The sequence below is a fragment of the Myotis davidii genome, unplaced genomic scaffold, assembly GCF_000327345.1.
Source record: "Myotis davidii unplaced genomic scaffold, ASM32734v1 scaffold277, whole genome shotgun sequence".
Taxonomy (NCBI): domain Eukaryota; kingdom Metazoa; phylum Chordata; class Mammalia; order Chiroptera; family Vespertilionidae; genus Myotis; species Myotis davidii.
In genome coordinates, this window is record NW_006289214.1 from 1,394,977 (window position 1) to 1,404,643 (window position 9,667).

The window sequence follows — 9,667 nt, forward strand, 5'->3', positions numbered from 1 at the left end:
GGAATATTTTTTTTTTTTCCTCCTTTATATGTCTTCCTCCCTCCCTCCCTCCCTCCCTCCCTCCCTCTCTCTCTCCTCACTCTTCCTCCTTCTATTCCTCCCTCCTTCTCTCCCTTCCTTCCTTCTTTCTTGACTTCCTTTCCCCTTCATTCCCTCCTCCCTCCCTCCCTTCCTCCCTTCTTGTCTTTGTCATTCAGCCTTTCTTTTAGTTTATTCTCTTCACAAATATTTACAGTGTTCACCAAGGTCCCTGCCCTCCGGGGCATTATATTGACAGGAAAGGCATACATTAAACCATAATTGCAATACAAATCATGACAAGCATGAGGTGGACAAGATTCAAGGTCATATACCACCTTCACTGCATTAACATCAGAACCAACAATAAAAACTGGCAGATAATGGACCTGCCATAAGGTAAGGAGGCAGTATAGAGTTTCATAAAGAACATTGTTTGTACTGTCAGTATTAATTGAATTCAAATTTTGCTACCTATAGACACTAGGTAAATTGATTTGTTATTAACTCTGTTTACTACTTATAAATAGCACTTAACAAAAATCTTCCCTTTGGAATTAAATGAGAATAAAGTTACATAAATCACTGAGAAGAGAAACTGATAAACACATAGAGCTAGCATTATGGTAGATTTTCAGAAAGGCAAAGATATCTTGGACTATCTATATCAATTTGTAAGAAAAGGAAGAACAACAAAATCAATAATAGTTTACAGCTTTTCTATTTTAGGAGATCACAATTTAAATTAACCATGATTAAAGCCTCACAAAAATATGGAATAATTAATTTTAAGCATTGAGCATAAGATAGCCAACATTCTGGCATAAGGAATTAAAACAATATATTGTATCAGCTTTAGAAATATAGCTTTATGTACAAGAAGCCACCTGACAAATGCAATAAAGCAGCTTTATTAATATAATATTCTTCATGCCTAAATCTAATCAGATTTGCTCAAGTAGTCATCCTGTGTGCCTCAAGACACCTGCAGTAGGTAAACAAGTCATGTTTCCATGCCATTTGAAAACTCCCATCCTCTCTGGCTGGCCTCTGCTGCCTGTTAATATTGCAATCCAGAGTTAAGCCATATCTCTTTATTAGTGGCAGGCTTTGCAAATTTCTAACTTCTAGCTTATTGTTGCCTCATTTATAAAATTATTTTGGGAAGTTTTTATACTTGGTAAACTCTAAGCAAATTAAAGCTGTGTATTATTCTTTTATACTATAGAGTCTATTACTGAAATTTTTCCTTGAATTGTCCCTGAGAAAATTACATCAATTAGAAATATTATCTTTTAATTTTTCCATATTTTGTACCATGTAAACATATATAAACAACTTATAACATGGTTTTCAATCTTTATTTATATAATGATTAGAGGCCCAGTGCACGAAATCTGTGCAAGGGGCCCTACCCTCACAGTGCTGGCTGCCTTGTTCTTTGCAGCACTGGCTGCCTTGGCCCTTGGAGACCCAGCTGCTTCCCAGCCCCACCTGCCTGGTGGCCATGCACCCCCACCTTCTTCCAGTTTAATTAGCATATTAGCTATTTATTATACAGAATATTTCTAAATGTCACAAAGAATGGGGTTAACATAGGTATAATAGAAAATTTTAATAAAATAAAGAATAAAAAAATAAAACCATGAGAATATTAAAGTTAATAAGTTAGAATGCTATATTTTTATCATTCTAAAATATCAGATTATATCCCATTTCAGCACATTGAAAAGCACAGTGATGTCATAGGACTACCAATATTTATATTTGTGTATTAGTCATTATCCTTCCTCAGCTATCTATGCACAGATTCACATTGTTTGTTGAAAAGTAAGCCAGGAAAACTGTCTCAAAAAAAATAATTTCAGTCATTTAAATTTAGTTGATTAGAAAAGGGTGCCAGCAACCATCTTAAGTTTGGCTTGACTTTGACATGAGCTGAATAAATTAAACAAAATGTGCAAGTTGTAGAATTTCGCTTCTTATGGTAACATGAAATGTCCATTCCACCACATGGAGCTGGTTTGTCATTCCTGCATGACTGTTCCCATCACATCAAATACAAAGAAAAAGAAAGTGGCACGTTTAGCCAGTGCCCTCCAACGGGACTTTCTTCAGCGATGGAAAGATTCTGTGGTCTCCTCTAGACACACGTGACTATTGAGCACCCAAAATGTATACCCTGTGACCAATATTTTTTTTACATTCAAGTTTAATTACTTTAAATATAAATGGCCACATATAGTGAGTGCCAATCAAAATCAGTGGCAGAAACTGATCTGAATAATTGCCCCTGCACCTATTCCTGCAATTTCTTAAATGAAAATTTTCTTCAAGAAACAAGACAAATATGTCCAAATATATTCATAATTATCTGCTTCAAATTGCAGAATATGACTCTTCCTAGTCTCTTTAGTTATATTCATAAGGGACTGAAGATCACAGAAGACTGACTTGCTATTATGAGAACATAAGTCTGACTCACCCCACCTATACCTGGGGGATAAAAAGCCTCCTTGCTAACCGAACGTGCTTGCACTGTCCCTGTGTGAATCACCATCTGCTTCTGTGATGAGAGGAAGAAGGCAGCTCCGAAACGGATGGTTTATCAAGGTGAGAAAAAACAGGGGGGAGATGATGGAGTCACTTCTTTTTCCTGCTCATCCACTAGATTTTTACTCTGGGGGGACCTCATCAGCAAATTTTAAAAGATACGTTTACATATTTCCGAAGCATATAAAGAGGACAGATTGAGGATGCCCTGCCAAACATAATAACCTAGGTTTATATTTTAGTCCAAATTGTTCTATAAAAGCAGCTTATGTATTTATTGTGCTTCATCAGGGTACCAACACTTGGGCATTGTTCAGCCCTAGAGTTTTCATATTGATCCCATGAGGTGACTCAGAATACCCTGAGTGACGTATTGTTTTTATCACCTAGGCATTAAAGTGGCCTATGATCAAGTAAAATCAGTGCTCAGTGGGCAATAATTCTATTGAGTATAATTACAATTACCCACACCCTTCTAACTTTTAGCCAATGTTCATATTCACTCACCTTCAATCAGACAGCTTTGTTTTATGTACTCAACTTTGGGTCATCGGTACCCTGGGAAAAATTTCCACTTACCATCAACTAGCTTGTTACTTTCCTCACATGCAGATAGAATTTGGATATTATTTTCTAAGTATATGAGGTTGAGGTTGGCATCCTTTATAATGATCAGATTCTATCTGCATGATGAAGATATTACTTTTTTATGCTGATTACTGCTCATGCTTTACAAAAGGTAACTTCATTTACCTGAGCAGTTTTGATTTATGAATTATGAACTCAGTGTTGCTTTTAAAAATGACAAAAAATGTATTTGCTTTGTAAAAGGAATGACTATTGAAGAATAAGCAATTGACTGAAGAGATTTATCAGTGTCTCAGAAAGCAGGGTGTGGCTGTGGTAAAAGTAAATCACTTTACATTTTCAATATGCCTCATGATGCTTTCAGGTTTGGGTAGAGTGTGTATAATTATTTCCTAAAATGGGACTCTTGAGGGCAAAATAAGACTATTTTAATAATTAAACTGGGACAACAGGCATGCATGGGAACTGCCCCAGACAAAGCAGAACCCAGTGACCCTAGATTTAAGAATTTAAGAATGCTTAGATAGGCCCTGGTCCAGTGTTCATTTGGTTAGGGTGTTGTAATAATATGCCAAGGTTGTGGCTTCAATCACTGGTCAGGGCACATACAGGAATAAACCAATGAATGAATAAATAAGTGGAACAACAAATCCATGTCTCTCTATCTTGCTCTCTCCCTTCCTCTCTCTCTCTAAAACTAATAAATAAATAAACACTTAAAAAATAATATGTTCTTATATATTTCAGAGAGAGGAAGAGAAAGGGAGGGAGAGATAGAAACATCAATGATGAGACAGAATCATGGATCAGCTGCTTCCTACAGGCCCGCCACTGGGGACCGAGTTGGTAAGCTGGACATATGCTCTGACTGGGAATCAAACCATGACCTCCTGGTTCATGACTCAATACTCAACTATTGAGCACACTGGCTGGGCAATAAATAAAAAAAAAAAAAATTTAAAAAGAACGCTTAGCTATATCGGAACAACCCCTTATTAGGAAACTAATCCTTGGAAATATAATAACCCAAAACTTTCCTGAATTGAGAACTGAACTGTCCTTGCATCAAGGGGGTTCATTAGTCTACCACGTTGGAGACTCCATAATCCTCCTCTAATGTTTATCTCAAGTCTTCTGGTACATGACCATTGCTCAGGATCTTACTGTTTACCATATTCTCTGAAATATTTTACAAAAGTGTATTTAAAAACACTCTCCATTCTTCAAGCTCCTTCTTAAATATTCTGTTATAGACTCGATGTTTGTTTCCTCCCAAAACTCATAGTTTGAAACCTAAGTCCCAATGTGCTGGTATTTGGAGGTGGGATCTTTGGGAGGTGAGTCATGAAGACAGAACCCCTATGAGACTCCAGAGAGTGCCTACAAGTCTGCTGTCTATTAAGGAGATGGGCTCTTAGCAGACACTGAATCTCACCCAGACATTGGATCTGCTGGTGTCTTGATCTTGGACTTGGCACTCTCTAGAATTGTAAGAAATAAATGCCTGTGGTTTATAAGCCGCTCACTGTATCCCAGTGTATGGTAGTTTTGCTGTAGCAGCCCATGCAGACAATGACATGTTCTTTTCTCCCTGATTATCATCTTCAGTAACATATGTGAAAATATTTCCTTTGGCTTCCAGGTTTAGACTATATATTTTACCTCTCATTTTAATTAAAGTATGTCCCTTCATGTTGCTGGTAATTGTTAACATATCATTCCTCCACAATTGCAGGGGTGATGTTTTTTTTTTTTTCTATGTTTGACTCACCATGGTTCTTGTCTCATTGTGCTTCTATGGTGTCTACTGAGTTGACTAAAGAGATTACTGCAGAGGTACTTGAAGATGTTTGTAATTACATGGAAATTATTACTAACTACAGGGATATTACTAACTCCAGTTATTGTCTACTAGTACTATATGCCGATGGCTATGATGAATGTTCTGCAATCATATTTTGCATGAGTCTAAACTACACATACCTAACATGCCAATGAAGCTGAGATTCAAATAAATTATTTGTTTCTTAGGTCTCCTCACAATATAATGTAAATCAAGAGGGAAAAGGTGATTTTTGTTTAGTTCAGTGCTTTATCCCCAGTACCTAGAACAGTACCTACCACATAGTAAATGATTAATAAATTTATTTTTGAGTGGATGAATAGAAAATCTGTCTTACCTTTTACTATGTAACATGCAGGTAAAAAGACTAATAAAAACAAAGGCATAAAGCTGTAATTGTGAAATTTTAGGTCATGATAAAAAATGGCAGAATAAGAATTTCAAAAGAATTTGTCATTCTAACTTCCCCACAAGTAGCATTGTATGAAGCAGCCAATATTAAGTAATGTAAAACTGGGTATAGCTTGTTGTAGATGAGTGATGGTGAATCTTTTGAGCTCGCGTTGTCAGCATTTTGAAAAACCCTAACTTAACTCTGGTGCTGTGTCACATATAGAAATTTTTTAATATTTGCAACCATAGTAAAACTAAGATTTATATTTTTGATATTTATTTTATATATTTAAATGCCATTTAACAAACAAAAATCAACCAAAAAAAATGAGTTCGCCTGTCACCTCTGACACGTGTGTCATAGGTTCACCATCACTGTTGTAGATAGATTTGTCTTAAATTTTAAAGGAATCGTGGAAAGAAAACTCCTATTTCTAATTGGGTCAAGTGATCACACTGATTTTATTTAGAAATTATTTTATTTAAATTGGATCGTATACAATATAAAGGTAATATGCAAATTGACTGAACAGCAGAAGAACTGGCCACCATGACATTGCACTGACCACCAGGGGGCAGATGCTCAACACAGGAGCGGCTGCCCCCTGGTGGTCAGTGCACTCCCATAAGGGGAGCACTGCTCAGCCTAAGTTGGGCTGACAGCTGGCAAGCACAGTGGCAGTGGCGGGAGCCTCTCCTGTTTCCACTGAAGCACTAAGGATGTCAACCCATGGGGAGCAGGCCTAGACTGTCAGTCAGACATCCCCTGAGGGCTCCTGGACCACTTAAAGGGCTGAGGCCAGGCTGAAGGACCTCTAACCCCAGTGCACAAATGTCATGCACCATGCCTCTAGTTTTATTATAATTAACTGAGATTTACTTTTGTTTTATTATCTCTGCGCATGTCAAATCACTCCACATTCTGCCCTTATGGGAGACAACTGCACTAGGATTCACCTCTTTCAGGGCAAAGTCAAAACATGGATTTAATCCAACTTTTAATCAGCTGTACAGATGGGTTTATTTCACAAATACACTATACTGCACAGATGGAAGTTCCCGAATGCCTGACAAGGTGTTAAAACTGCTACTGATATTACAAAGGAATTAAAAATCAGCATAGGAAAGTATAATTAGTAGGGGCTTGGTCTCTGAAGAGTGTATTAGCTTAGCACTTATATTTTGTCCTTGGCAGGAAAAGAAAACATATTTGCAACAAATAATTTGAAGTACACATTAGGTTTATGTGATCTCAGGTTTTACATGAAATATTTTTTGGCCATGTAAGGACTTGGTAGCTCAAGTAAACTAAATTGATAGAATATATAAATGTAAATATTTTAAAAGTGTTTCAAGGGGTTGAACTTTTTAAATGACATCCTATCTGAAATACAATTGCAAAAATAATACATAAATCATGAAAGTGGTACATAAAGTATGAACATATTTCAGTTAAATATGAAGCCATTTCAATAAAATAAATCACATAATAATCAGCTTAGGATGAAATGGCTTCAACAATCAACAGCCTCTAGGCAATACCTGAAAATTTGCTGTAAACACCTGTGGTTCTTTATTATGAGCTTATTTTCTCCATGGAAAAGAATTAGTAATGACCGGTTTCTATGCTTTTGTTCAAGTAAATCCCAATATATTTAACTTCCTGGATTCAGATTTTACTACTTTAATTTCTTTCCTATTTTCTTAACAAAACTATCTTGTATCACATTATGTGTTACATTTTTAACATTACACCTTACCCTTTTCCTTTCCACCCCTATTTTCTCCCTTCCAACAACTGCAAATATTAAGAGTTTGTATTAATTCTATTTGTGAAATGGAAAATTCCTAAATCCTACAAATCAATAATAGAGAGATTTTTAATGGCATAGGCACAATTAATATAAATTATTTCCTAGCCTAATGAAAGAACTGAAAAACAAGGAGAGTTGAGGGAGATGCTGTCAGCTGGCTGATTTATTTATTGGGAGGGAGGTATGATAATGATAGTAATCATGGTAATCTCTAAATTACCAATATGGTAGACCAGTTGCCATAAGTGGCTATTGAGTACTTGGAATGTGATTAGTGCCAACTGAGATGTGATCAAATGTAAAATATACATTATATTTAAAAAATAAGTCTAGTATACCTCATTAATATTTGTGTTTATTTTTCATGTGAAAGTGATAATGTTTTAAACATATGAGATTAATGAAATATGTTGTTAAAACTAATTATATAGTAAATAGATTAACATTTATTTTCCCCCATTTCCTTTTACTTTTGTTAAGAGAGCTACTGGAAAGTTTAAAATTACATTTGTGGCTTGCACTTATGGTTCACATTATATTTCTATTACACAACACTAGTCTAGGATTTATTTAGAGAGAATGTCTGAAATAGGAGAGTGTGTCCTGCTAGAGGTAATTACACATAACTTCAGACAGATAAATAAGCTTTCTTTTCTGTCAAATGGTAATGGATATTATTAATATTTCTAAATTAATGACCCACTATACAGCTATGGCTCATTTAACGTAAATTAATCTAAACAATTTCACATTTATGTGTTTAAGTTTCGCTCTTCCCATTGCAAACTTTTTCTAAAGCAGCAGGGCTGGTCCAGGACTAGAATCAAAGCAGCTCCATAGGCCATTTAATTCTCTGAAGGGATACACATGTGTTTTATCCACTCCATGGATTTCTCCTTCTCTCTGCATGCAGCCTCCGGCTTTCTCCTCTAGCCCATGTTTTCATGACTCCCAGTACTGTTTTATTCCTTGTCCCTCTAAGCTTTGGCCAGTTTATGAGCCTAAAGGGCTGTCCTCCAGCCTCTCTCTGCATGTATATATTTCTGCTTTGTTCTCAGTGTTCTCTGTCAATTCCCTTTTTATTTTATAATTCACTCTCCCTAGAGAACCTGATTGCCCTTGTTTATCTTGCCATGCTCTGCCAAAGCTCAGAGGTGACTGACTAGCCTCTGTACACCGCAAGGACAAGGCCACCTGGCAAAAAATCAGATACGTAGATCATACCTTAACTCAGGCTCTGAGCAGAATAGTTCCCCTCAAAAGTGACATGCTAAGGCAGGTATATCATAAAGAATTTCATGCACAATAGAAGAAGTGAAATAAACATAATTGAAACTAATGATTAGTGCCTCCTGTGAAAATCAGGGTCTTTGATGTTTGCCAAGAACATGCATAGAATTTAATGGATATTACTTAACTCATCGAAATAAGTTTAAGAAGAAGAAAAAAAGCAAACAACCAAAAACTCCAAATACATTATTGAATGAAGAAACAAAATGAAGGAGATGATCATACTAATATAATTATTAGCAATGGTAGTATTATATTTGACATATATAAATCCCCTAAAAGTTACCATCTTTTTACCCCTATATATTTTTGACTTCAGGTACAACACAACAGTAGTGAAATATCTTGAGTATGATCAAACTATATGGGATATTGTATATTTATTTCTTTTAAATTTACTTATTTTTGAAATTATTATTGAAGTGACAATTGTTAATAAAATTATACAAGTCTCAAGTATATAACTCTATAATACATCATCTGTATATTGCATCATGCATTCATCACTCAAAGTCAAGTCTCCTTCTGTCACCATTCATTTGTACCTAATTTACCCTCTTCTACTTCTCCCCACCCCCTTTCCGTTTGGTAATCTTCATACTGTTGTCTTTCTGTGTTTATTTTCTTTACTTAATTCCTTCATCTTTTTTCATCCAGCTGTCAGTCTGTTATCAATATCAAAAAGACTGTTCCTATTTTGTTATTAGTTTATTTTGTTCATTAGATTCCAGATATGAATGAAATCATAGGGTGCCCTTCTTCCTCTGAGTGACTTAGTTCACTCAGTATAATGTTTTCCAGATCCATCCATGCTGTTGCAAAAGATAAGATTTACTTCTTCTTTTTTTTTTAAACTGCTGAGTAGTATCCCAGCGTGTAAATGTGCCACAGAGTTTTTACCCACCCATCTACTGATAGGCACTTGTGCTGCTTCCAAATCTTGGCTATTGAAAATAATTCTGCAATTAAAATAGGGGTGAATATATTCTTTTGAATTAGCATTTGGACGTGTTTGGATATTCCAAGGAGTGGCATTGTCAGATCATAAACCAATTGCATTTTTTTTTTATTTTTGAGGAAACTCCATACTGTTTCCCACAGGGGCTACACCAATCGGTAGTCCCACCAACAGTGCACAAGGGTTGACTTTTCTCCACATCCTCACCAG

General features: G+C 35.8%; 1 protein-coding gene and 1 long non-coding RNA gene across 5 annotated transcripts in view; one reads left to right on the forward strand and one right to left on the reverse strand.

Moving 5' to 3' along the window:
- Positions 1-9,667, reverse strand: part of PCDH9 (protocadherin 9) — a 971,700-nt gene that overhangs the window by 488,685 nt on the left and 473,348 nt on the right. The gene's annotated exons all lie outside the window — the stretch shown is intronic.
- LOC107182749 overlaps positions 2,568-9,667 on the forward strand; it is a 10,034-nt gene continuing 2,934 nt past the window's right edge. Inside the window, exon 1 of the long non-coding RNA XR_001513480.1 lies at positions 2,568-2,631. This is a non-coding gene — a long non-coding RNA (uncharacterized LOC107182749). The remainder of the gene's footprint in view (positions 2,632-9,667) is intronic.